Below are 27,747 nucleotides of genomic sequence, written 5' to 3' on the forward strand. Positions count from 1 at the left end.
AAGAAAATTCTTTCTCATTTATGATTCAAGGGGGTGCTGTGGCTTAGCTGGTTAAAGCGCCTGTCTAGTAAACAGGAGATCCTGAGTACAACTCTCAGTAGCGCCTTGCTTTTCTCTTTGTTATATAACAAATCAATTTCATTAGGTCCTATTCTGATACAATTAAAATATAAAAGTCTGATTCATCTTACTGTTGAACAGATCATCTTAAACCTCATAAAAACCCAAGTATTTTCAAGATTATAGAGAGAATACTGTTATTGCAAAATGGAAAGAAAACGTGTCAATGAGAAAGACGTAGATGGCATTACTACCTTGATTTGAGCAATATTAATGCCTTCATGAAAATAAAATTGTAAAGTATTTAAGAAATTAAATTGGGTTTTATAAGAGTACCTGTTTATTAAAACATATCAATACTTGTTTAGTGATTGAGTATCTTTTTGTGTTTAAGATTACAGTACATATAAAGAAGAATTTATAGCATGAAACAAATTTTCATCATCAACAATAAATTATTTATGTATTTGTTGTTATAGACGTTGGTGCTGTGGCTTAGTGGTTAAAGCACCTGTCTCGTATACAGAAGATCCTGAGTTCAAATCTGAGCAGCACCTAACTGTTTTCTCCATGCTTTAGGAATAATTTTCCTCAAACAAGTGTTGAATACAATTTAAGAATACACGTCTGGTTCTATGAACTTTGGAATAAGTTATCTTAAAATAAAAAAAAATACTTGCTATTGTGAAGATTTTTGTAGGAATGCATTGACTGAAATAGCGAAAAGAAAATGACAAAGAACAAGATAAGGCCGTATGATCACTCTATTGTTGAATACAACTAATCTATTCTTCAGCAAGGTATATTTAAAAAATCTATGAATAGGGTAAACTTCAAATTAGAGAGGTGTTTGTGAACAAGTGAAGCATCTTCATCTAAAGTGTTTGAGTAGAGTAGTCTGTGAACTTAGCAAAGAATATAAAAATGAAAAAACAATATTCTCTTGAACACCATAAAGAAAAGTCTTTCTAAGTTAAGACTCAAGGCGGTGCTGTGGCTTAGCTGGTTAAAGCGCCTGTCTAGTAAACAGGAGATCCTGAGTTCAACTCTCAGCAGTGCCTTGCTTTTCTCTTTGTTATATACCAAATCAATTTCATTAGGTCCTATACTGATACAATTAAAATATAAAAGTCTGATTCATCTTACTGTTGAACAGATCATCTTAAACCTCATAAAAACCCAAGTATTTTCAAGATTATAGAGAGAATACTGTTATTGCAAAATGGAAAGAAAACGTGTCAATGAGAAAGACGTAGATGACATTACTACCTTGATTTGAGCAATATTAATGCCTTCATGAAAATAAAATTGTAAAGTATTTAAGAAATGAAATTGGGTTTTATAAGAGTACCTGTTTATTAAAACATATCAATACTTGTTTAGTGATTGAGTATCTTTTTGTGTTTAAGATTACAGTACATATAAAGAAGAATTTATAGCATGAAACAAATTTTCATCATCAACAATAAATTATTTATGTATTTTTTGTTATTGACGTTGGTGCTGTGGATTAGTGGTTAAAGCGCCTGTCTCGTATACAGAAGATCCTGAGTTCAAATCTGAGCAGCACCTAACTGTTTTCTCCATGCTTTAGGAATAATTTTCATCAAACAAGTGTTAAATACAATTTAAGAATACACGTCTGGTTCTATGAACTTTGGAATAAGTTATCTTAAAATAAAAAAAAATACTTGGTATTGTGAAGATTTTTGTAGGAATGCATTGACTGAAATAGCGAAAAGAAAATGACAAAGAACAAGATAGAGCCGTATGATCACTCTATTGTTGAATACAACTAATCCATTCTTCAGCAAGGTATATTTAAAAAATCTATGAATAGGGTAAACTTCAAATTAGAGAGGTGTTTGTGAACAAGTGAAGCATCTTCATCTAAAGTGTTTGAGTAGAGAAGTCTGTGAAATTAGCAAAGAATATAAAAATGAAAAAACAATATTCTCTTGAACACCATAAAGAAAAGTCTTTCTAAGACAAACCTCAAGGCGGTGCTGTGGCTTAGCTGGTTAAAGCGCCTGTCTAGTAAACAGGAGATCCTGAGTTCAACTCTCAGCAGCGCCTTGCTTTTCTCTTTGTTATATACCAAATCAATTTCATTAGGTCCTATTCTGATAGAATTAAAATATAAAAGTCTGATTCATCTTACTGTTGAACAGATCATCTTAAACCTCATAAAAACACAAGTATTTTCAAGATTATAGAGAGAATACTGTTATTGCAAAATGGAAAGAAAACGTGTCAATGAGAAAGTCGTAGATGACATTACTACCTTGATTTGAGCAATATTAATGCCTTCATGAAAATAAAATTGTAAAGTATTTAAGAAATGAAATTGGGTTTTATAAGAGTACCTGTTTATTAAAACATATCAATACTTGTTTAGTGATTGAGTATCTTTTTGTGTTTAAGATTACAGTACATATAAAGAAGAATTTATAGCATGAAACAAATTTTCATCATCAACAATAAATTATTTATGTATTTTTTGTTATTGACGTTGGTGCTGTGGATTAGTGGTTAAAGCGCCTGTCTCGTATACAGAAGATCCTGAGTTCAAATCTGAGCAGCACCTAACTGTTTTCTCCATGCTTTAGGAATAATTTTCATCAAACAAGTGTTAAATACAATTTAAGAATACACGTCTGGTTCTATGAACTTTGGAATAAGTTATCTTAAAATAAAAAAAAATACTTGGTATTGTGAAGATTTTTGTAGGAATGCATTGACTGAAATAGCGAAAAGAAAATGACAAAGAACAAGATAGAGCCGTATGATCACTCTATTGTTGAATACAACTAATCCATTCTTCAGCAAGGTATATTTAAAAAATCTATGAATAGGGTAAACTTCAAATTAGAGAGGTGTTTGTGAACAAGTGAAGCATCTTCATCTAAAGTGTTTGAGTAGAGAAGTCTGTGAAATTAGCAAAGAATATAAAAATGAAAAAACAATATTCTCTTGAACACCATAAAGAAAAGTCTTTCTAAGACAAACCTCAAGGCGGTGCTGTGGCTTAGCTGGTTAAAGCGCCTGTCTAGTAAACAGGAGATCCTGAGTTCAACTCTCAGCAGCGCCTTGCTTTTCTCTTTGTTATATACCAAATCAATTTCATTAGGTCCTATTCTGATAGAATTAAAATATAAAAGTCTGATTCATCTTACTGTTGAACAGATCATCTTAAACCTCATAAAAACACAAGTATTTTCAAGATTATAGAGAGAATACTGTTATTGCAAAATGGAAAGAAAACGTGTCAATGAGAAAGTCGTAGATGACATTACTACCTCAATTTGAGCAATATTAATGCATTCATGAAAATAAAATTGTAAAGTATTTAAGAAATGAAATTGGGTTTTATAAGAGTACCTGTTTATTAAAACATACCAATACTTGTTTAGTGATTGAGTTTTTTTTGTGTTTAAGATTACAGTACATATAAAGCAGAATTTATAGCAGGAAACAAATTTTCATCATCAACAATAAATTATTTATGTATTTTTTGTTATTGAAGTTGGTGCTGTGGCTTAGTGGTTAAAGCGCTTGTCTTGTAAACAGGAAATCCTGAGTTCAAATCTCCGCAGCACATAACTGTTTTCTCCATGCTTTAAAAAATAATCTTTATCAAACAAGTGTTGAATACAATTTAAGAATAAACGTCTGGTTCTATGAACTTTAGAATAAGTTATCATAAAATGAAATAAAATACTTGGTATTGTGAAGATTTTTATAGAAATGCATTGACTGAAATAGCAAAAAATAAAAGGACAAAAAACAAGATAGAGCTGAATGATCACTCTATTGTTGAATACAACTAATCCATTCTTCAGCAAGGTATATTTTAAAATTCTATGAATAGGGTAAACTTCAAATTAGAGAGGTGTTTTTGAATAAGTGAAGCGTCTTCATCTAAAGTTTTTGAGTAGAGAAGTCTGTGAACTTAGAAAAGAATATAAAAATAAAAAAACAATATTCTCTTGAACACCATAAAGAAAATTCTTTCTCATTTATGACTCAAGGGGGTGCTGTGGCTTAGCTGGTTAAAGCGCCTGTCTAGTAAACAGGAGATCCTGAGTACAACTCTCAGTAATGCCTTGCTTTTCTCTTTGTTATATAACAAATCAATTTCATTAGGTCCTATTCTGATACAATTAAAATATAAAAGTCTGATTCATCTTACTGTTGAACAGATCATCTTAAACCTCATAAAAACCCAAGTATTTTCAAGATTATAGAGAGAATACTGTTATTGCAAAATGGAAAGAAAACGTGTCAATGAGAAAGACGTAGATGACATTACTACCTTGATTTGAGCAATATTAATGCCTTCATGAAAATAAAATTGTAAAGTATTTAAGAAATGAAATTGGGTTTTATAAGAGTACCTGTTTATTAAAACATATCAATACTTGTTTAGTGATTGAGTATCTTTTTGTGTTTAAGATTACAGTACATATAAAGAAGAATTTATAGCATGAAACAAATTTTCATCATCAACAATAAATTATTTATGTATTTTTTGTTATTGACGTTGGTGCTGTGGCTTAGTGGTTAAAGCGCCTGTCTCATATACAGAAGATCCTGAGTTCAAATCTGAGCAGCACCTAACAGTTTTCTCCATGCTTTAGGAATAATTTTCATCAAACAAGTGTTGAATACAATTTAAGAATACACGTCTGGTTCTATGAACTTTGGAATAAGTTATCTTAAAATAAAAAAAATACTTGGTATTGTGAAGATTTTTGTAGGAATGCATTGACTGAAATAGCGAAAAGAAAATGACAAAGAACAAGATAGAGCCATATGATCACTCTATTGTTGAATACAACTAATCCATTCTTCAGCAAGGTATATTTTAAAAATCTATGAATAGGGTAAACTTCAAATTAGAGAGGTGTTTGTGAACAAGTGAAGCATCTTCATCTAAAGTGTTTGAGTAGAGAAGTCTGTGAACTTAGCAAAGAATATAAAAATGAAAAAACAATATTCTCTTGAACACCATAAAGAAAAGTCTTTCTAAGTTAAGACTCAAGGCGGTGCTGTGGCTTAGCTGGTTAAAGCGCCTGTCTAGTAAACAGGAGATCCTGAGTACAACTCTCAGTAACGCCTTGCTTTTCTCTTTGTTATATAACAAATCAATTTCATTAGGTCCTATTCTGATACAATTAAAATATAAAAGTCTGATTCATCTTACTGTTGAACAGATCATCTTAAACCTCATAAAAACCCAAGTATTTTCAAGATTATAGAGAGAATACTGCTATTGCAAAATGGAAAGAAAACGTGTCAATGAGAAAGACGTAGATGACATTACTACCTTGATTTGAGCAATATTAATGCCTTCATGAAAATAAAATTGTAAAGTATTTAAGAAATGAAATTGGGTTTTATAAGAGTACCTGTTTATTAAAACATATCAATACTTGTTTAGTGATTGAGTATCTTTTTGTGTTTAAGATTACAGTACATATAAAGAAGAATTTATAGCATGAAACAAATTTTCATCATCAACAATAAATTATTTATGTATTTTTTGTTGTTGACGTTGGTTCTGTGGCTTAGTGGTTAAAGCGCCTGTCTCGTATACAGAAGATCCTGCGTTCAAATCTGAGCAGCACCTAACTGTTTTCTCCATGCTTTAGGAATAATTTTCATCAAACAAGTGTTGAATACAATTTAAGAATACACGTCTGGGCCTATGAACTTTGGAATAAGTTATCTTAAAATAAAAAAAAATACTTGGTATTGTGAAGATTTTTGTAGGAATGCATTGACTGAAATAGCGAAAAGAAAATGACAAAGAACAAGATAGAGCCGTATGATCACTCTATTGTTGAATACAACTAATCCATTCTTCAGCAAGGTATATTTTAAAAATCTATGAATAGGGTAAACTTCAAATTAGAGAGGTGTTTGTGAACAAGTGAAGCATCTTCATCTAAAGTGTTTGAGTAGAGAAGTCTGTGAACTTAGCAAAGAATATAAAAATGAAAAAACAATATTCTCTTGAACACCATAAAGAAAATTCTTTCTCATTTATGACTCAAGGGAGTGCTGTGGCTTAGCTGGTTAAAGCGCCTGTCTAGTAAACAGGAGATCCTGAGTACAACTCTCAGTAACGCCTTGCTTTTCTCTTTGTTATATAACAAATCAATTTCATTAGGTCCTATTCTGATACAATTAAAATATAAAAGTCTGATTCATCTTACTGTTGAACAGATCATCTTAAACCTCATAAAAACCCAAGTATTTTCAAGATTATAGAGAGAATACTGTTATTGCAAAATGGAAAGAAAATGTGTCAATGAGAAAGACATAGATGACATTACCACCTCAATTTGAGCAATATTAATGCCTTCATGAAAATAAAATTGTAAAGTATTTAAGAAATGAAATTGGGTTTTATAAGAGTACCTGTTTATTAACACATATCAATACTTGTTTAGTGATTGAGTATATTTTTGTGTTTAAGATTACAGTACATATAAAGCAGAATTTATAGCAGGAAACAAATTTTCATCATCAACAATAAATTATTTATGTATTTTTTGTTATTGAAGTTGGTGCTGTGGCTTAGTGGTTAAAGCGCCTGTCTCGTAAACAGGAAATCCTGAGTTCAAATCTCAGCAGCACCTAACTGTTTTCTCCATGCTTTAAAAATAATTTTTATCAAACAAGTGTTGAATACAATTTAAGAATAAATGTCTGGTTCTATGAACTTTAGAATAAGTTATCATAAAATGAAATAAAACACTTGGTATTGTGAAGATTTTTATAGAAATGCATTGACTGAAATAGCAAAAAAAAAATTGACAAAAAACAAGATAGAGCCGAATGATCACTCTATTGTTGAATACAACTAATCCATTCTTCAGCAAGGTATATTTTATAATTCTATGAATAGGGTAAACTTCAAATTAGAGAGGTGTTTTTGAATAAGTGAAGCATCTTCATCTAAAGTTTTTGAGTAGAGAAGTCTGTGAACTTAGAAAAGAATATAAAAATGAAAAAACAATATTCTCTTGAACACCATAAAGAAAATTCTTTCTCATTTATGACTCAAGGGGTTGCTGTGGCTTAGCTGGTTAAAGCGCCTGTCTAGTAAACAGGAGATCCTGAGTACAACTCTCAGTAACGCCTTGCTTTTCTCTTTGTTATATAACAAATCAATTTCATTAGGTCCTATTCTGATACAATTAAAATATAAAAGTCTGATTCATCTTACTGTTGAACAGATCATCTTAAACCTCATAAAAACCCAAGTATTTTCAAGATTATAGAGAGAATACTGTTATTGCAAAATGGAAAGAAAACGTGTCAATGAGAAAGACGTAGATGACATTACTACCTTGATTTGAGCAATATTAATGCCTTCATGAAAATAAAATTGTAAAGTATTTAAGAAATGAAATTGGGTTTTATAAGAGTACCTGTTTATTAAAACATATCAATACTTGTTTAGTGATTGAGTATCTTTTTGTGTTTAAGATTACAGTACATATAAAGAAGAATTTATAGCATGAAACAAATTTTCATCATCAACAATAAATTATTTATGTATTTTTTGTTATTGACGTTGGTGCTGTGGATTAGTGGTTAAAGCGCCTGTCTCGTATACAGAAGATCCTGAGTTCAAATCTGAGCAGCACCTAACTGTTTTCTCCATGCTTTAGGAATAATTTTCATCAAACAAGTGTTAAATACAATTTAAGAATACACGTCTGGTTCTATGAACTTTGGAATAAGTTATCTTAAAATAAAAAAAAATACTTGGTATTGTGAAGATTTTTGTAGGAATGCATTGACTGAAATAGCGAAAAGAAAATGACAAAGAACAAGATAGAGCCGTATGATCACTCTATTGTTGAATACAACTAATCCATTCTTCAGCAAGGTATATTTAAAAAATCTATGAATAGGGTAAACTTCAAATTAGAGAGGTGTTTGTGAACAAGTGAAGCATCTTCATCTAAAGTGTTTGAGTAGAGAAGTCTGTGAAATTAGCAAAGAATATAAAAATGAAAAAACAATATTCTCTTGAACACCATAAAGAAAAGTCTTTCTAAGACAAACCTCAAGGTGATGCTGTGGCTTAGCTGGTTAAAGCGCCTGTCTAGTAAACAGGAGATCCTGAGTTCAACTCTCAGCAGCGCCTTGCTTTTCTCTTTGTTATATACCAAATCAATTTCATTAGGTCCTATTCTGATAGAATTAAAATATAAAAGTCTGATTCATCTTACTGTTGAACAGATCATCTTAAACCTCATAAAAACACAAGTATTTTCAAGATTATAGAGAGAATACTGTTATTGCAAAATGGAAAGAAAACGTGTCAATGAGAAAGTCGTAGATGACATTACTACCTCAATTTGAGCAATATTAATGCCTTCATGAAAATAAAATTGTAAAGTATTTAAGAAATGAAATTGGGTTTTATAAGAGTACCTGTTTATTAAAACATACCAATACTTGTTTAGTGATTGAGTTTTTTTTGTGTTTAAGATTACAGTACATATAAAGCAGAATTTATAGCAGAAAACAAATTTTCATCATCAACAATAAATTATTTATGTATTTTTTGTTATTGAAGTTGGTGCTGTGGCTTAGTGGTTAAAACGCTTGTCTTGTAAACAGGAAATCCTGAGTTCAAATCTCAGCAGCACCTAACTGTTTTCTCCATGCTTTAAAAATAATTTTTATCAAACAAGTGTTGAATACAATTTAAGAATAAATGTCTGGTTTTATGAACTTTAGAATAAGTTATCATAAAATGAAATAAAATACTTGGTATTGTGAAGATTTTTATAGAAATGCATTGACTGAAATAGCAAAAAATAAAAGGACAAAAAACAAGATAGCGCCGAATGATCACTCTATTGTTGAATACAACTAATCCATTCTTCAGCAAGGTATATTTTAAAATTCTATGAATAGGGTAAACTTCAAATTAGAGAGGTGTTTTTGAATAAGTGAAGCGTCTTCATCTAAAGTTTTTGAGTAGAGAAGTCTGTGAACTTAGAAAAGAATATAAAAATAAAAAAACAATATTCTCTTGAACACCATAAAGACAATTCTTTCTCATTTATGATTCAAGGGGGTGCTGTGGCTTAGCTGGTTAAAGCGCCTGTCTAGTAAACAGGAGATCCTGAGTACAACTCTCAGTAGCGCCTTGCTTTTCTCTTTGTTATATAACAAATCAATTTGATTAGGTCCTATTCTGATACAATTAAAATATAAAAGTCTGATTCATCTTACTGTTGAACAGATCATCTTAAACCTCATAAAAACCCAAGTGTTTTCAAGATTATAGAGAGAATACTGTTATTGCAAAATGGAAAGAAAACGTGTCAATGAGAAAGACGTAGATGGCATTACTACCTTGATTTGAGCAATATTAATGCCTTCATGAACATAAAATTGTAAAGTATTTAAGAAATGAAATTGGGTTTTATAAGAGTACCTGTTTATTAAATCATATCAATACTTGTTTAGTGATTGAGTATCTTTTTGTGTTTAAGATTACAGTACATATAAAGAAGAATTTATAGCATGAAACAAATTTTCATCATCAACAATAAATTATTTATGTATTTTTTGTTATTGATGTTGGTGCTGTGGCTTAGTGGTTAAAGCGCCTGTCTCGTATACAGAAGATCCTGAGTTCAAATCTGAGCAGCACCTAACTGTTTTCTCCATGCTTTAGGAATAATTTTCATCAAACAAGTGTTGAATACAATTTAAGAATACACGTCTGGTTCTATGAACTTTGGAATAAGTTATCTTAAAATAAAAAAAAATACTTGGTATTGTGAAGATTTTTGTAGGAATGCATTGACTGAAATAGCGAAAAGAAAATGACAAAGAACAAGATAGAGCCGTATGATCACTCTATTGTTGAATACAACTAATCCATTCTTCAGCAAGGTATATTTAAAAAATCTATGAATAGGGTAAACTTCAAATTAGAGAGGTGTTTGTGAACAAGTGAAGCATCTTCATCTAAAGTGTTTGAGTAGAGAAGTCTGTGAACTTAGCAAAGAATATAAAAATGAAAAAACAATATTCTCTTGAACACCATAAAGAAAAGTCTTTCTAAGACAAACCTCAAGGCGGTGCTGTGGCTTAGCTGGTTAAAGCGCCTGTCTAGTAAACAGGAGATCCTGAGTTCAACTCTCAGCAGCGCCTTGCTTTTCTCTTTGTTATATACCAAATCAATTTCATTAGGTCCTATTCTGATAGAATTAAAATATAAAAGTCTGATTCATCTTACTGTTGAACAGATCATCTTAAACCTCATAAAAACACAAGTATTTTTAAGATTATAGAGAGAATACTGTTATTGCAAAATGGAAAGAAAACGTGTCAATGAGAAAGACGTAGATGACATTACTACCTCAATTTGAGCAATATTAATGCCTTCATGAAAATAAAATTGTAAAGTATTTAAGAAATGAAATTGGGTTTTATAAGAGTACCTGTTTATTAAAACATATCAATACTTGTTTAGTGATTGAGTATCTTTTTGTGTTTAAGATTACAGTACATATAAAGCAGAATTTATAGCAGGAAACAAATTTTCATCATCAACAATAAATTATTTATGTATTTTTTGTTGTTGACGTTGGTTCTGTGGCTTAGTGGTTAAAGCGCCTGTCTCGTATACAGAAGATCCTGCGTTCAAATCTGAGCAGCACCTAACTGTTTTCTCCATGCTTTAGGAATAATTTTCATCAAACAAGTGTTGAATACAATTTAAGAATACACGTCTGGGCCTATGTACTTTGGAATAAGTTATCTTAAAATAAAAAAAAATACTTGGTATTGTGAAGATTTTTGTAGGAATGCATTGACTGAAATAGCGAAAAGAAAATGACAAAGAACAAGATAGAGCCGTATGATCACTCTATTGTTGAATACAACTAATCCATTCTTCAGCAAGGTATATTTTAAAAATCTATGAATAGGGTAAACTTCAAATTAGAGAGGTGTTTGTGAACAAGTGAAGCATCTTCATCTAAAGTGTTTGAGTAGAGAAGTCTGTGAACTTAGCAAAGAATATAAAAATGAAAAAACAATATTCTCTTGAACACCATAAAGAAAATTCTTTCTCATTTATGACTCAAGGGAGTGCTGTGGCTTAGCTGGTTAAAGCGCCTGTCTAGTAAACAGGAGATCCTGAGTACAACTCTCAGTAACGCCTTGCTTTTCTCTTTGTTATATAACAAATCAATTTCATTAGGTCCTATTCTGATACAATTAAAATATAAAAGTCTGATTCATCTTACTGTTGAACAGATCATCTTAAACCTCATAAAAACCCAAGTATTTTCAAGATTATAGAGAGAATACTGTTATTGCAAAATGGAAAGAAAACGTGTCAATGAGAAAGACGTAGATGACATTACTACCTTGCTTTGAGCAATATTAATGCCTTCATGAAAATAAAATTGTAAAGTATTTAAGAAATGAAATTGGGTTTTATAAGAGTACCTGTTTATTAAAACATATCAATACTTGTTTAGTGATTGAGTATCTTTTTGTGTTTAAGATTACAGTACATATAAAGAAAAATGTATAGCATGAAACAAATTTTCATCATCAACAATAAATTATTTATGTATTTTTTGTTATTCACGTTGGTGCTGTGGCTTAGTGGTTAAAGCGCCTGTCTCGTATACAGAAGATCCTGAGTTCAAATCTGAGCAGCACCTAACTGTTATCTCCATGCTTTAGGAATAATTTTCATCAAACAAGTGTTGAATACAATTTAAGAATACACGTCTGTTCTATGAACTTTGGAATAAGTTATCTTAAAATAAAAAAAAAATACTTGGTATTGTGAAGATTTTTGTAGGAATGCATTGACTGAAATAGCGAAAAGAAAATGACAAAGAACAAGATAGAGCTGTATGATCACTCTATTGTTGAATACAACTAATCCATTCTTCAGCAAGGTATATTTTAAAAATCTATGAATAGGGTAAACTTCAAATTAGAGAGGTGTTTGTGAACAAGTGAAGCATCTTCATCTAAAGTGTTTGAGTAGAGAAGTCTGTGAACTTAGCAAAGAATATAAAAATGAAAAAACAATATTCTCTTGAACACCATAAAGAAAAGTCTTTCTAAGACAAGACTCAAGGCGGTGCTGTGGCTTAGCTGGTTAAAGCGCCTGTCTAGTAAACAGGAGATCCTGAGTACAACTCTCAGTAACACCTTGCTTTTCTCTTTGTCATATAACAAATCAATTTCATTAGGTCCTATTCTGATACAATTAAAATATAAAAGTCTGATTCATCTTACTGTTGAACAGATCATCTTAAACCTCATAAAAACCAAAGTATTTTCAAGATTATAGAGAGAATACTGTTATTGCAAAATGGAAAGAAAACGTGTCAATGAGAAAGACGTAGATGACATTACTACCTTGCTTTGAGCAATATTAATGCCTTCATGAAAATAAAATTGTAAAGTATTTAAGAAATGAAATTGGGTTTTATAAGAGTACCTGTTTATTAACACATATCAATACTTGTTTAGTGATTGAGTATATTTTTGTGTTTAAGATTACAGTACATATAAAGCAGAATTTATAGCAGGAAACAAATTTTCATCATCAACAAAAAATTATTTATGTATTTTTTGTTATTGAAGTTGGTGCTGTGGCTTAGTGGTTAAAGCGCCTGTCTCGTAAACAGGAAATCCTGAGTTCAAATCTCAGCAGCACCTAACTGTTTTCTCCATGCTTTAAAAATATTTTTTATCAAACAAGTGTTGAATACAATTTAAGAATAAATGTCTGGTTCTATGAACTTTAGAATAAGTTATCATAAAATGAAATAAAACACTTGGTATTGTGAAGATTTTTATAAAAATGCATTGACTGAAATAGCAAAAAAAAAATTGACAAAAAACAAGATAGAGCCGAATGATCACTCTATTGTTGAATACAACTAATCCATTCTTCAGCAAGGTATATTTTATAATTCTATGAATAGGGTAAACTTCAAATTAGAGAGGTGTTTTTGAATAAGTGAAGCATCTTCATCTAAAGTTTTTGAGTAGAGAAGTCTGTGAACTTAGAAAAGAATATAAAAATGAAAAAACAATATTCTCTTGAACACCATAAAGAAAATTCTTTCTCATTTATGACTCAAGGGGGTGCTGTGGCTTAGCTGGTTAAAGCGCCTGTCTAGTAAACAGGAGATCCTGAGTACAACTCTCAGTAACGCCTTGCTTTTCTCTTTGTTATATAACAAATCAATTTCATTAGGTCCTATTCTGATACAATTAAAATATAAAAGTCTGATTCATCTTACTGTTGAACAGATCATCTTAAACCTCATAAAAACCCAAGTATTTTCAAGATTATAGAGAGAATACTGTTATTGCAAAATGGAAAGAAAACGTGTCAATGAGAAATACGTAGATGCCATTACTACCTTGATTTGAGCAATATTAATGCCTTCATGAAAATAAAATTGTAAAGTATTTAAGAAATGAAATTGGGTTTTATAAGAGTACCTGTTTATTAAAACATATCAATACTTGTTTAGTGATTGAGTATCTTTTTGTGTTTAAGATTACAGTTCATATAAAGAAGAATTTATAGCATGAAACAAATTTTCATCATCAACAATAAATTATTTATGTATTTTTTGTTACTGACGTTGGTGCTGTGGCTTAGTGGTTAAAGCGCCTGTCTCGTATACAGAAGATCCTGAGTTTAAATCTGAGCAGCACCTAACAGTTTTCTCCATGCTTTAGGAATAATTTTCATCAAACAAGTGTTGAATACAATTTAAGAATACACGTCTGGTTCTATGAACTTTGGAATAAGTTATCTTAAAATAAAAAAAAATACTTGGTATTGTGAAGATTTTTGTAGGAATGCATTGACTGAAATAGCGAAAAGAAAAAGACAAAGAACAAGATAGAGCCATATGATCACTCTATTGTTGAATACAACTAATCCATTCTTCAGCAAGGTATATTTTAAAAATCTATGAATAGGGTAAACTTCAAATTAGAGAGGTTTTTGTGAACAAGTGAAGCATCTTCATCTAAAGTGTTTGAGTAGAGAAGTCTGTGAACTTAGCAAAGAATATAAAAATGAAAAAACAATATTCTCTTGAACACCATAAAGAAAAGTCTTTCTAAGTCAAGACTCAAGGCGGTGCTGTGGCTCAGCTGGTTAAAGCGCCTGTCTAGTAAACAGGAGATCCTGAGTTCAACTCTCAGCAGCGCCTTGCTTTTCTCTTTGTTATATACCAAATCAATTTCATTAGGTCCTATACTGATACAATTAAAATATAAAAGTCTGATTCATCTTACTGTTGAACAGGTCATCTTAAACCTCATAAAAACCCAAGTATTTTCAAGATTATAGAGAGAATACTGTTATTGCAAAATTGGAAAGAAAACGTATCAGTGAGAAAGACGTAGATGACATTACTACCTCAATTTGAGCAATATTAATGCCTTTATGAAAATAAAATTGTAAAGTATTTAAGAAATGAAATTGGGTTTTATAAGAGTACCTGTTTATTAAAACATATCAATACTTGTTTAGTGATTGATTTTTTTTGTGTTTAAGATTACAGTACATATAAAGCAGAATTTATAGCAGGAAACAAATTTTCATCATCAACAATAAATTATTTATGTATTTTTTGTTAATGAAGTTGGTGCTGTGGCTTAGTGGTTAAAGGGCTTGTCTCGTAAACAAGAAATCCTGAGTTCAAATCTCAGCAGCACCTAACTGTTTTCTCCATGCTTTAAAAATAATTTTTATCAAACAAGTATTGAATACAATTTAAGAATAAACGACTGGTTCTATGAACTTTAGAATAAGTTATCATAAAATGAAACAAAATACTTGGTATTGTGAAGATTTTTATAGAAATGCATTGACTGAAATAGCAAAAAATAAAAGGACAAAAAACAAGATAGAGCCGAATGATCACTCTATTGTTGAATACAACTAATCCATTCTTCAGCAAGGTATATTTTAAAATTCTATGAATAGGGTAAACTTCAAATTAGAGAGGTGTTTTTGAATAAGTGAAGCGTCTTCATCTAAAGTTTTTGAGTAGAGAAGTCTGTGAACTTAGAAAAGAATATAAAAATGAAAAAACTATATTTTCTTGAACACCATAAAGAAAATTCTTTCTCATTTATGACTCAAGGGGTGCTGTGGCTTAGCTGGTTAAAGCGCCTGTCTAGTAAACAGGAGATCCTGAGTACAACTCTCAGTAACACCTTGCTTTTCTCTTTGTTATATAACAAATCAATTTCATTAGGTCCTATTCTGATACAATTAAAATATAAAAGTCTGATTCATCTTACTGTTGAACAGATCATCTTAAACCTCATAAAAACCCAAGTATTTTCAAGATTATAGAGAGAATACTGCTATTGCAAAATGGAAAGAAAACGTGTCAATGAGAAAGACGTAGATGACATTACTACCTTGATTTGAGCAATATTAATGCCTTCATGAAAATAAAATTGTAAAGTACTTAAGAAATGAAATTGGGTTTTATAAGAGTACCTGTTTATTAAAACATATCAATACTTGTTTAGTGATTGAGTATCTTTTGTGTTTAAGATTACAGTACATATAAAGAAGAATTTATAGCATGAAACAAATTTTCATCATCAACAATGAATTATTTATGTATTTATTGTTGTTGACGTTGGTTCTGTGGCTTAGTGGTTAAAGCGCCTGTCTCGTATACAGAAGATCCTGAGTTCAAATCTGAGCAGCACCTAACTGTTTTCTCCATGCTTTAGGAATAATTTTCATCAAACAAGTGTTGAATACAATTTAAGAATACACGTCTGGGCCTATGAACTTTGGAATAAGTTATCTTAAAATAAAAAAAAATACTTGGTATTGTGAAGATTTTTGTAGGAATGCATTGACTGAAATAGCGAAAAGAAAATGACAAAGAACAAGATAGAGCCGTATGATCACTCTATTGTTGAATACAACTAATCCATTCTTCAGCAAGGTATATTTTAAAAATCTATGAATAGGGTAAACTTCAAATTAGAGAGGTGTTTGTGAACAAGTGACGCATCTTCATCTAAAGTGTTTGAGTAGAGAAGTCTGTGAACTTAGCAAAGAATATAAAAATGAAAAAACAATATTCTCTTGAACACCATAAAGAAAATTCTTTCTCATTTATGACTCAAGGGAGTGCTGTGGCTTAGCTGGTTAAAGCGCCTGTCTAGTAAACAGGAGATCCTGAGTACAACTCTCAGTAACGCCTTGCTTTTCTCTTTGTTATATAACAAATCAATTTCATTAGGTCCTATTCAGATACAATTAAAATATAAAAGTCTGATTCATCTTACTGTTGAACAGATCATCTTAAACCTCATAAAAACCCAAGTATTTTCAAGATTATAGAGAGAATACTGTTATTGCAAAATGGAAAGAAAACGTGTCAATGAGAAAGACGTAGATGACATTACTACCTTGATTTGAGCAATATTAATGCCTTCATGAAAATAAAATTGTAAAGTATTTAAGAAATGAAATTGGGTTTTATAAGAGTACCTGTTTATTAACACATATCAATACTTGTTTAGTGATTGAGTATATTTTTGTGTTTAAGATTACAGTACATATAAAGCAGAATTTATAGCAGGAAACAAATTTTCATCATCAACAATAAATTATTTATGTATTTTTTGTTATTGACGTTGGTGCTGTGGATTAGTGGTTAAAGTGCCTGTCTCGTAAACAGAAGATCCTGAGTTCAAATCTTAGCAGTACCTAACTGTTTTCTCCATGCTTTAGGAATAATTTTCATCAAACAAGTGTTGAATACAATTTAAGAATACACGTCTGGTTCTATGAACTTTGGAATAAGTTATCTTAAAATAAAAAAAAATACTTGGTATTGTGAAGATTTTTGTAGGAATGCATTGACTGAAATAGCGAAAAGAAAATGACAAAGAACAAGATAGAGCCGTATGATCACTCTATTGTTGAATACAACTAATCCATTCTTCAGCAAGGTATATTTTAAAAATCTATGAATAGGGTAAACTTCAAATTAGAGAGGTGTTTGTGAACAAGTGAAGCATCTTCATCTAAAGTGTTTGAGTAGAGAAGTCTGTGAATTTAGCAAAGAATATAAAAATGAAAAAACAATATTCTCTTGAACACCATAAAGAAAAGTCTTTCTAAGTCAAGACTCAAGGCGGTGCTTTGGCTTAGCTGGTTAAAGCGCCTGTCTAGTAAACAGGAGATCCTGAGTACAACTCTCAGTAACGCCTTGCTTTTCTCTTTGTCATATAACAAATCAATTTCATTAGGTCCTATTCCGATACAATTAAAATATAAAAGTCTGATTCATCTTACTGTTGAACAGATCATCTTAAACCTCATAAAAACCCAAGTATTTTCAAGATTATAGAGAGAATACTGTTATTGCAAAATGGAAAGAAAACGTGTCAATGAGAAAGACGTAGATGACATTACTACCTCAATTTGAGCAATATTAATGCCTTCATGAAAATAAAATTGTAAAGTATTTAAGAAATGAAATTGGGTTTTATAAGAGTACCTGTTTATTAACACATATCAATACTTGTTTAGTGATTGAGTATATTTTTGTGTTTAAGATTACAGTACATATAAAGCAGAATTTATAGCAGGAAACAAATTTTCATCATCAACAATAAATTATTTATGTATTTTTTGTTATTGAAGTTGGTGCTGTGGCTTAGTGGTTAAAGCGCCTGTCTCGTAAACAGGAAATCCTGATTTCAAATCTGAGCAGCACCTAACTCTTTTCTCCATGCTTTAAAAATAATTTTTATCAAACAAGTGTTGAATACAATTTAAGAATAAATGTCTGGTTCTATGAACTTTAGAATAAGTTATCATAAAATGAAATAAAACACTTGGTATTGTGAAGATTTTTATAGAAATGCATTGACTGAAATATCAAAAAAAAAATGACAAAAAACAAGATAGAGCCGAATGATCACTCTATTGTTGAATACAACTAATCCATTCTTCAGCAAGGTATATTTTATAATTCTATGAATAGGGTAAACTTCAAATTAGAGAGGTGTTTTTGAATAAGTGAAGCATCTTCATCTAAAGTTTTTGAGTAGAGAAGTCTGTGAACTTGGAAAAGAATATAAAAATGAAAAAACAATATTCTCTTGAACACCATAAAGAAAATTCTTTCTCATTTATGACTCAAGGGGGTGCTGTGGCTTAGCTAGTTAAAGCGCCTGTCTAGTAAACAGGAGATCCTGAGTACAACTCTCAGTAACGCCTTGCTTTTCTCTTTGTTATATAACAAATCAATTTCATTAGGTCCTATTCTGATACAATTAAAATATAAAAGTCTGATTCATCTTACTGTTGAACAGATCATCTTAAACCTCATAAAAACCCAAGTATTTTCAAGATTATAGAGAGAATACTGTTATTGCAAAATGGAAAGAAAACGTGTCAATGAGAAAGACGTAGATGACATTACTACCTTGATTTGAGCAATATTAATGCCTTCATGAAAATAAAATTGTAAAGTATTTAAGAAATGAAATTGGGTTTTATAAGAGTACCTGTTTATTAAAACATATCAATACTTGTTTAGTGATTGAGTATCTTTTTGGGTTTAAGATTACAGTTCATATAAAGAAGAATTTATAGCACGAAACAAATTTTCATCATCAACAATAAATTATTTATGTATTTTTTGTTATTGACGTTGGTGCTGTGGATTAGTGGTTAAAGTGCCTGTCTCGTAAACAGAAGATCCTGAGTTCAAATCTTAGCAGTACCTAACTGTTTTCTCCATGCTTTAGGAATAATTTTCATCAAACAAGTGTTGAATACAATTTAAGAATACACGTCTGGTTCTATGAACTTTAGAATAAGTTATCTTAAAATAAAAAAAAATACTTGGTATTGTGAAGATTTTTGTAGGAATGCATTGACTGAAATAGCGAAAAGAAAATGACAAAGAACAAGATAGAGCCGTATGATCACTCTATTGTTGAATACAACTAATCCATTCTTCAGCAAGGTATATTTTAAAAATCTATGAATAGGGTAAACTTCAAATTAGAGAGGTGTTTGTGAACAAGTGAAGCATCTTCATCTAAAGTGTTTGAGTAGAGAAGTCTGTGAATTTAGCAAAGAATATAAAAATGAAAAAACAATATTCTCTTGAACACCATAAAGAAAAGTCTTTCTAAGTCAAGACTCAAGGCGGTGCTTTGGCTTAGCTGGTTAAAGCGCCTGTCTAGTAAACAGGAGATCCTGAGTACAACTCTCAGTAACGCCTTGCTTTTCTCTTTGTCATATAACAAATCAATTTCATTAGGTCCTATTCCGATACAATTAAAATATAAAAGTCTGATTCATCTTACTGTTGAACAGATCATCTTAAACCTCATAAAAACCCAAGTATTTTCAAGATTATAGAGAGAATACTGTTATTGCAAAATGGAAAGAAAACGTGTCAATGAGAAAGACGTAGATGACATTACTACCTCAATTTGAGCAATATTAATGCCTTCATGAAAATAAAATTGTAAAGTATTTAAGAAATGAAATTGGGTTTTATAAGAGTACCTGTTTATTAACACATATCAATACTTGTTTAGTGATTGAGTATATTTTTGTGTTTAAGATTACAGTACATATAAAGCAGAATTAATAGCAGGAAACAAATTTTCATCATCAACAATAAATTATTTATGTATTTTTTGTTATTGAAGTTGGTGCTGTGGCTTAGTGGTTAAAGCGCCTGTCTCGTAAACAGGAAATCCTGAGTTCAAATCTCAGCAGCACCTAACTCTTTTCTCCATGCTTTAAAAATAATTTTTATCAAACAAGTGTTGAATACAATTTAAGAATAAATGTCTGGTTCTATGAACTTTAGAATAAGTTATCATAAAATGAAATAAAACACTTGGTATTGTGAAGATTTTTATAGAAATGCATTGACTGAAATAGCAAAAAAAAAAATGACAAAAAACAAGATAGAGCCGAATGATCACTCTATTGTTGAATACAACTAATCCATTCTTCAGCAAGGTATATTTTATAATTCTATGAATAGGGTAAACTTCAAATTAGAGAGGTGTTTTTGAATAAGTGAAGCATCTTCATCTAAAGTTTTTGAGTAGAGAAGTCTGTGAACTTGGAAAAGAATATAAAAATGAAAAAACAATATTCTCTTGAACACCATAAAGAAAATTCTTTCTCATTTATGACTCAAGGGGGTGCTGTGGCTTAGCTGGTTAAAGCGCCTGTCTAGTAAACAGGAGATCCTGAGTACAACTCTCAGTAACGCCTTGCTTTTCTCTTTGTTATATAACAAATCAATTTCATTAGGTCCTATTCTGATACAATTAAAATATAAAAGTCTGATTCATCTTACTGTTGAACAGATCATCTTAAACCTCATAAAAACCCAAGTATTTTCAAGATTATAGAGAGAATACTGTTATTGCAAAATGGAAAGAAAACGTGTCAATGAGAAAGACATAGATGACATTACTACCTTGATTTGAGCAATATTAATGCCTTCATGAAAATAAAATTGTAAAGTATTTAAAATATGAAATTGGGTTTTATAAGAGTACCTGTTTATTAAAACATATCAATACTTGTTTAGTGATTGAGTATCTTTTTGTGTTTAAGATTACAGTACATATAAAGAAGAATTTATAGCATGAAACAAATTTTCATCATCAACAATAAATTATTTGTGTATTTTTTGTTATTGACGTTGGTGCTGTGGATTAGTGGTTAAAGCGCCTGTCTCGTATACAGAAGATCCTGAGTTCAAATCTGAGCAGCACCTAACTGTTTTCTCCATGCTTTAGGAATAATTTTCATCAAACAAGTGTTAAATACTATTTAAGAATACACGTCTGGTTCTATGAACTTTGGAATAAGTTATCTTAAAATTAAAAAAAAGTACTTGGTATTGTGAAGATTTTTGTAGGAATGCATTGACTGAAATAGCGAAAAGAAAATGACAAAGAACAAGATAGAGCCGTATGATCACTCTATTGTTGAATACAACTAATCCATTCTTCAGCAAGGTATATTTTAAAAATCTATGAATAGGGTAAACTTCAAATTAGAGAGGTGTTTGTGAACAAGTGAAGCATCTTCATCTAAAGTGTTTGAGTAGAGAAGTCTGTGAACTTAGAAAAGAATATAAAAATGAAAAAACAATATTCTCTTGAACACCATAAAGAAAATTCTTTCTCATTTATGACTCAAGGGGGTGCTGTGGCTTAGCTGGTTAAAGCGCCTGTCTAGTAAACAGGAGATCCTGAGTACAACTCTCAGTAACGCCTTGCTTTTCTCTTTGTCATATAACAAATCAATTTCATTAGGTCCTATTCTAATACAATTAAAATATAAAAGTCTGATTCATCTTACTGTTGAACAGATCATCTTAAACCTCATAAAAACCCAAGTATTTTCAAGATTATAGAGAGAATACTGTTATTGCAAAATGGAAAGAAAACGTGTCAATGAGAAAGACGTAGATGACATTACTACCTCAATTTGAGCAATATTAATGCCTTCATGAAAATGAAATTGTAAAGTATTTAAGAAATTAAATTGGGTTTTATAAGAGTACCTGTTTATTAAAACATATCAATACTTGTTTAGTGATTGAGTATCTTTTTGTGTTTAAGATTACAGTACATATAAAGAAGAATTTATAGTATGAAACAAATTTTCATCATCAACAATAAATTATTTATGTATTTTTTGTTATTGACGTTGGTGCTGTGGATTAGTGGTTAAAGCGCCTGTCTCGTATACAGAAGATCCTGAGTTCAAATCTGAGCAGCACCTAACTGTTTTCTCCATGCTTTAGGAATAATTTTCATCAAACAAGTGTTAAATACTATTTAAGAATACACGTCTGGTTCTATAAACTTTGGAATAAGTTATCTTAAAATTAAAAAAAAGTACTTGGTATTGTGAAGATTTTTGTAGGAATGCATTGACTGAAATAGCGAAAAGAAAATGACAAAGAACAAGATAGAGCCGTATGATCACTCTATTGTTGAATACAACTAATCCATTCTTCAGCAAGGTATATTTAAAAAATCTATGAATAGGGTAAACTTCAAATTAGAGAGGTGTTTGTGAACAAGTGAAGCATCTTCATCTAAAGTGTTTGAGTAGAGAAGTCTGTGAACTTAGAAAAGAATATAAAAATGAAAAAACAATATTCTCTTGAACACCATAAAGAAAATTCTTTCTCATTTATGACTCTAGGGGGTGCTGTGGCTTAGCTGGTTAAAGCGCCTGTCTAGTAAACAGGAGATCCTGAGTACAACTCTCAGTAACGCCTTGCTTTTCTCTTTGTCATATAACAAATCAATTTCATTAGGTCCTATTCTGATACAATTAAAATATAAAAGTCTGATTCATCTTACTGTTGAACAGATCATCTTAAACCTCATAAAAACCAAAGTATTTTCAAGATTATAGAGAGAATACTGTTATTGCAAAATGGAAAGAAAACGTGTCAATGAGAAAGACGTAGATGACATTACTACCTCAATTTGAGCAATATTAATGCCTTCATGAAAATAAAATTGTAAAGTATTTAAGAAATGAAATTGGGTTTTATAAGAGTACCTGTTTATTAACACATATCAATACTTGTTTAGTGATTGAGTATATTTTTGTGTTTAAGATTACAGTACATATAAAGCAGAATTTATAGCAGGAAACAAATTTTCATCATCAACAATAAATTATTTATGTATTTTTTGTTATCGAAGTTGGTGCTGTGGCTTAGTGGTTAAAGCGCCTGTCTCGTAAACAGGAAATCCTGAGTTCAAATCTCAGCAGCACCTAACTGTTTTCTCCATGCTTTAAAAATAATTTTTATCAAACAAGTGTTGAATACAATTTAGGAATAAATGTCTGGTTCTATGAACTTTAGAATAAGTTATCATAAAATGAAATAAAACACTTGGTATTGTGAAGATTTTTATAGAAATGCATTGACTGAAATAGCAAAAAAAAAATTGACAAAAAACAAGATAGAGCCGAATGATCACTCTATTGTTGAATACAACTAATCCATTCTTCAGCAAGGTATATTTTATAATTCTATGAATAGGGTCAACTTCAAATTAGAGAGGTGTTTTTGAATAAGTGAAGCATCTTCATCTAAAGTTTTTGAGTAGAGAAGTCTGTGAACTTAGAAAAGAATATAAAAATAAAAAACAATATTCTCTTGAACACCATAAAGAAAATTCTTTCTCATTTATGACTCAAGGGGGTGCTGTGGCTTAGCTGGTTAAAGCACCTGTCTAGTAAACAGGAGATCCTGAGTACAACTCTCAGTAATGCCTTGCTTTTCTCTTTGTTATATACCAAATCAATTTCATTAGGTCCTATACTGATACAATTAAAATATAAAAGTCTGATTCATCTTACTGTTGAACAGATCATCTTAAACCTCATAAAAACCCAAGTATTTTCAAGATTATAGAGAGAATACTGTTATTGCAAAATTGGAAAGAAAACGTATCAGTGAGAAAGACGTAGATGACATTACTACCTCAATTTGAGCAATATTAATGCCTTTATGAAAATAAAATTGTAAAGTATTTAAGAAATGAAATTGGGTTTTATAAGAGTACCTGTTTATTAAAACATATCAATACTTGTTTAGTGATTGAGTTTTTTTTGTGTTTAAGATTACAGTACATATAAAGCAGAATTTATAGCAGGAAACAAATTTTCATCATCAACAATAAATTATTTATGTATTTTTTGTTATTGAATTTGGTGCTGTGGCTTAGTGGTTAAAGCGCTTGTCTCGTAAACAGGAAATCCTGAGTTCAAATCTCAGCAGCACCTAACTGTTTTCTCCATGCTTTAAAAATAATTTTTATCAAACAAGTATTGAATACAATTTAAGAATAAACGTCTGGTTCTATGAACTTTAGAATAAGTTATCATAAAATGAAACAAAATACTTGGTATTGTGAAGATTTTTATAGAAATGCATTGACTGAAATAGCAAAAAATAAAAGGACAAAAAACAAGATAGAGCCGAATGATCACTCTATTGTTGAATACAACTAATCCATTCTTCAGCAAGGTATATTTTAAAATTCTATGAATAGGGTAAACTTCAAATTAGAGAGGTGTTTTTGAATAAGTGAAGCGTCTTCATCTAAAGTTTTTGAGTAGAGAAGTCTGTGAACTTAGAAAAGAATATAAAGATGAAAAAACTATATTTTCTTGAACACCATAAAGAAAATTCTTTCTCATTTCTGACTCAAGGGGTGCTGTGGCTTAGCTGGTTAAAGTGCCTGTCTAGTAAACAGGAGATCCTGAGTACAACTCTCAGTAACGCCTTGCTTTTCTCTTTGTTATATAACAAATCAATTTCATTAGGTCCTATTCTGATACAATTAAAATATAAAAGTCTGATTCATCTTACTGTTGAACAGATCATCTTAAACCTCATAAAAACCCAAGTATTTTCAAGATTATAGAGAGAATACTGCTATTGCAAAATGGAAAGAAAATGTGTCAATGAGAAAGACGTAGATGACATTACTACCTTGATTTGAGCAATATTAATGCCTTCATGAAAATAAAATTGTAAAGTACTTAAGAAATGAAATTGGGTTTTACAAGAGTACCTGTTTATTAAAACATATCAATACTTGTTTAGTGATTGAGTATCTTTTTGTGTTTAAGATTACAGTACATATAAAGAAGAATTTATAGCATGAAACAAATTTTCATCATCAACAATAAATTATTTATGTATTTTTTGTTGTTGACGTTGGTTCTGTGGCTTAGTGGTTAAAGCGCCTGTCTCGTATACAGAAGATCCTGAGTTCAAATCTGAGCAGCACCTAACTGTTTTCTCCATGCTTTAGGAATAATTTTCATCAAACAAGTGTTGAATACAATTTAAGAATACACGTCTGGGCCTATGAACTTTGGAATAAGTTATCTTAAAATAAAAAAAAATACTTGGTATTGTGAAGATTTTTGTAGGAATGCATTGACTGAAATAGCGAAAAGAAAATGACAAAGAACAAGATAGAGCAGTATGATCACTCTATTGTTGAATACAACTAATCCATTCTTCAGCAATGTATATTTTAAAAATCTATGAATAGGGTAAACTTCAAATTAGAGAGGTGTTTGTGAACAAGTGAAGCATCTTCATCTAAAGTGTTTGAGTAGAGAAGTCTGTGAACTTAGCAAAGAATATAAAAATGAAAAAACAATATTCTCTTGAACACCATAAAGAAAATTCTTTCTCATTTATGACTCAAGGGAGTGCTGTGGCTTAGCTGGTTAAAGCGTCTGTCTAGTAAACAGGAGATCCTGAGTACAACTCTCAGTAACGCCTTGCTTTTCTCTTTGTTATATAACAAATCAATTTCATTAGGTCCTATTCTGATACAATTAAAGTATAAAAGTCTGATTCATCTTACTGTTGAACAGATCATCTTAAACCTCATAAAAACCCAAGTATTTTCAAGATTATAGAGAGAATACTGTTATTGCAAAGTGGAAAGAAAACGTGTCAATGAGAAAGACGTAGATGACATTACTACCTCAATTTGAGCAATATTAATGCCTTCATGAAAATAAAATTGTAAAGTATTTAAGAAATGAAATTGGGTTTTATAAGAGTACCTGTTTATTAACACATATCAATACTTGTTTAGTGATTGAGTATATTTTTGTGTTTAAGATTACAGTACATATAAAGCAGAATTTATAGCAGGAAACAAATTTTCATCATCAACAATAAATTATTTATGTATTTTTTGTTATCGAAGTTGGTGCTGTGGCTTAGTGGTTAAAGCGCCTGTCTTATAAACAGGAAATCCTGAGTTCAAATCTCAGCAGCACTTAACTGTTTTCTCCATGCTTTAAAAATAATTTTTATCAAACAAGTGTTGAATACAATTTAGGAATAAATGTCTGGTTCTATGAACTTTAGAATAAGTTATCATAAAATGAAATAAAACACTTGGTATTGTGAAGATTTTTATAGAAATGCATTGACTGAAATAGCAAAAAAAAAATTGACAAAAAACAAGATAGAGCCGAATGATCACTCTATTGTTGAATACAACTAATCCATTCTTCAGCAAGGTATATTTTATAATTCTATGAATAGGGTAAACTTCAAATTAGAGAGGTGTTTTTGAATAAGTGAAGCATCTTCATCTAAAGTTTTTGAGTAGAGAAGTCTGTGAACTTGGAAAAGAATATAAAAATGAAAAAACAATATTCTCTTGAACACCATAAAGAAAATTCTTTCTCATTTATGACTCAAGGGGGTGCTGTGGCTTAGCTGGTTAAAGCGCCTGTCTAGTAAACAGGAGATCCTGAGTACAACTCTCAGTAACGCCTTGCTTTTCTCTTTGTTATATAACAAATCAATTTCATTAGGTCCTATTCTGATACAATTAAAATATAAAAGTCTGATTCATCTTACTGTTGAACAGATCATCTTAAACCTCATAAAAACCCAAGTATTTTCAAGATTATAGAGAGAATACTGTTATTGCAAAATGGAAAGAAAACGTGTCAATGAGAAAGACGTAGATGACATTACTACCTTGATTTGAGCAATATTAATGCCTTCATGAAAATAAAATTGTAAAGTATTTAAGAAATGAAATTGGGTTTTATAAGAGTACCTGTTTATTAAAACATATCAATACTTGTTTAGTGATTGAGTATCTTTTTGTGTTTAAGATTACAGTACATATAAAGAAGAATTTATAGCATGAAACAAATTTTCATCATCAACAATAAATTATTTATGTATTTTTTGTTATTGAAGTTGGTGCTGTGGATTAATGGTTAAAGCGCCTGTCTCGTATACAGAAGATCCTGAGTTCAAATCTGAGCAGCACCTAACTGTTTTCTCCATGCTTTAGGAATAATTTTCATCAAACAAGTGTTAAATACTATTTAAGAATACACGTCTGGTTCTATGAACTTTGGAATAAGTTATCTTAAAATTAAAAAAAAGTACTTGGTATTGTGAAGATTTTTGTAGGAATGCATTGACTGAAATAGCGAAAAGAAAATGACAAAGAACAAGATAGAGCCGTATGATCACTCTATTGTTGAATACAACTAATCCATTCTTCAGCAAGGTATATTTTAAAAATCTATGAATAGGGTAAACTTCAAATTAGAGAGGTGTTTGTGAACAAGTGAAGCATCTTCATCTAAAGTGTTTGAGTAGAGAAGTCTGTGAACTTAGAAAAGAATATAAAAATGAAAAAACAATATTCTCTTGAACACCATAAAGAAAATTCTTTCTCATTTATGACTCTAGGGGGTGCTGTGGCTTAGCTGGTTAAAGTGCCTGTCTAGTAAACAGGAGATCCTGAGTACAACTCTCAGTAACGCCTTGCTTTTCTCTTTGTCATATAACAAATCAATTTCATTAGGTCCTATTCTGATACAATTAAAATATAAAAGTCTGATTCATCTTACTGTTGAACAGATCATCTTAATCCTCATAAAAACCCAAGTATTTTCAAGATTATAGAGAGAATACTGTTATTGCAAAATGGAAAGAAAACGTGTCAATGAGAAAGACGTAGATGACATTACTACCTCAATTTGAGCAATATTAATGC

General features: G+C 30.4%; 17 non-coding genes across 17 annotated transcripts; all 17 read left to right on the top strand.

Moving 5' to 3' along the window:
- Positions 1-544: 544 nt before the first annotated feature.
- On the top strand, positions 545-617 carry TRNAT-CGU (transfer RNA threonine (anticodon CGU)). Its single transcript has one exon. It is a non-coding gene; the product is annotated as a tRNA-Thr (tRNA).
- Positions 618-1,047: 430 nt separating this feature from the next.
- TRNAT-AGU (transfer RNA threonine (anticodon AGU)) lies at positions 1,048-1,121 on the top strand. Its single transcript has one exon. It is a non-coding gene; the product is annotated as a tRNA-Thr (tRNA).
- A 941-nt stretch (positions 1,122-2,062) lies between these two features.
- Positions 2,063-2,136, top strand: TRNAT-AGU (transfer RNA threonine (anticodon AGU)). Its single transcript has one exon. It is a non-coding gene; the product is annotated as a tRNA-Thr (tRNA).
- Positions 2,137-3,077: 941 nt separating this feature from the next.
- On the top strand, positions 3,078-3,151 carry TRNAT-AGU (transfer RNA threonine (anticodon AGU)). The gene has a single exon. It is a non-coding gene; the product is annotated as a tRNA-Thr (tRNA).
- Positions 3,152-6,634: 3,483 nt separating this feature from the next.
- TRNAT-CGU (transfer RNA threonine (anticodon CGU)) lies at positions 6,635-6,707 on the top strand. Its single transcript has one exon. It is a non-coding gene; the product is annotated as a tRNA-Thr (tRNA).
- A 1,443-nt stretch (positions 6,708-8,150) lies between these two features.
- Positions 8,151-8,227, top strand: TRNAT-AGU (transfer RNA threonine (anticodon AGU)). Its single transcript has one exon. It is a non-coding gene; the product is annotated as a tRNA-Thr (tRNA).
- A 437-nt stretch (positions 8,228-8,664) lies between these two features.
- TRNAT-UGU (transfer RNA threonine (anticodon UGU)) lies at positions 8,665-8,737 on the top strand. Its single transcript has one exon. It is a non-coding gene; the product is annotated as a tRNA-Thr (tRNA).
- A 943-nt stretch (positions 8,738-9,680) lies between these two features.
- On the top strand, positions 9,681-9,753 carry TRNAT-CGU (transfer RNA threonine (anticodon CGU)). Its single transcript has one exon. It is a non-coding gene; the product is annotated as a tRNA-Thr (tRNA).
- A 430-nt stretch (positions 9,754-10,183) lies between these two features.
- TRNAT-AGU (transfer RNA threonine (anticodon AGU)) lies at positions 10,184-10,257 on the top strand. Its single transcript has one exon. It is a non-coding gene; the product is annotated as a tRNA-Thr (tRNA).
- Positions 10,258-11,710: 1,453 nt separating this feature from the next.
- Positions 11,711-11,783, top strand: TRNAT-CGU (transfer RNA threonine (anticodon CGU)). The gene has a single exon. It is a non-coding gene; the product is annotated as a tRNA-Thr (tRNA).
- Positions 11,784-12,725: 942 nt separating this feature from the next.
- On the top strand, positions 12,726-12,798 carry TRNAT-CGU (transfer RNA threonine (anticodon CGU)). The gene has a single exon. It is a non-coding gene; the product is annotated as a tRNA-Thr (tRNA).
- A 1,446-nt stretch (positions 12,799-14,244) lies between these two features.
- Positions 14,245-14,318, top strand: TRNAT-AGU (transfer RNA threonine (anticodon AGU)). The gene has a single exon. It is a non-coding gene; the product is annotated as a tRNA-Thr (tRNA).
- A 437-nt stretch (positions 14,319-14,755) lies between these two features.
- Positions 14,756-14,828, top strand: TRNAT-CGU (transfer RNA threonine (anticodon CGU)). Its single transcript has one exon. It is a non-coding gene; the product is annotated as a tRNA-Thr (tRNA).
- Positions 14,829-19,829: 5,001 nt separating this feature from the next.
- On the top strand, positions 19,830-19,902 carry TRNAT-CGU (transfer RNA threonine (anticodon CGU)). Its single transcript has one exon. It is a non-coding gene; the product is annotated as a tRNA-Thr (tRNA).
- A 2,975-nt stretch (positions 19,903-22,877) lies between these two features.
- Positions 22,878-22,950, top strand: TRNAT-CGU (transfer RNA threonine (anticodon CGU)). Its single transcript has one exon. It is a non-coding gene; the product is annotated as a tRNA-Thr (tRNA).
- A 942-nt stretch (positions 22,951-23,892) lies between these two features.
- Positions 23,893-23,965, top strand: TRNAT-CGU (transfer RNA threonine (anticodon CGU)). The gene has a single exon. It is a non-coding gene; the product is annotated as a tRNA-Thr (tRNA).
- A 1,957-nt stretch (positions 23,966-25,922) lies between these two features.
- Positions 25,923-25,995, top strand: TRNAI-UAU (transfer RNA isoleucine (anticodon UAU)). The gene has a single exon. It is a non-coding gene; the product is annotated as a tRNA-Ile (tRNA).
- Positions 25,996-27,747: the final 1,752 nt, after the last annotated feature.

The sequence above is a fragment of the Lissotriton helveticus genome, chromosome 4_1 (assembly GCF_964261635.1).
Source record: "Lissotriton helveticus chromosome 4_1, aLisHel1.1, whole genome shotgun sequence".
Classification (NCBI taxonomy): Eukaryota; Metazoa; Chordata; class Amphibia; order Caudata; family Salamandridae; genus Lissotriton; species Lissotriton helveticus.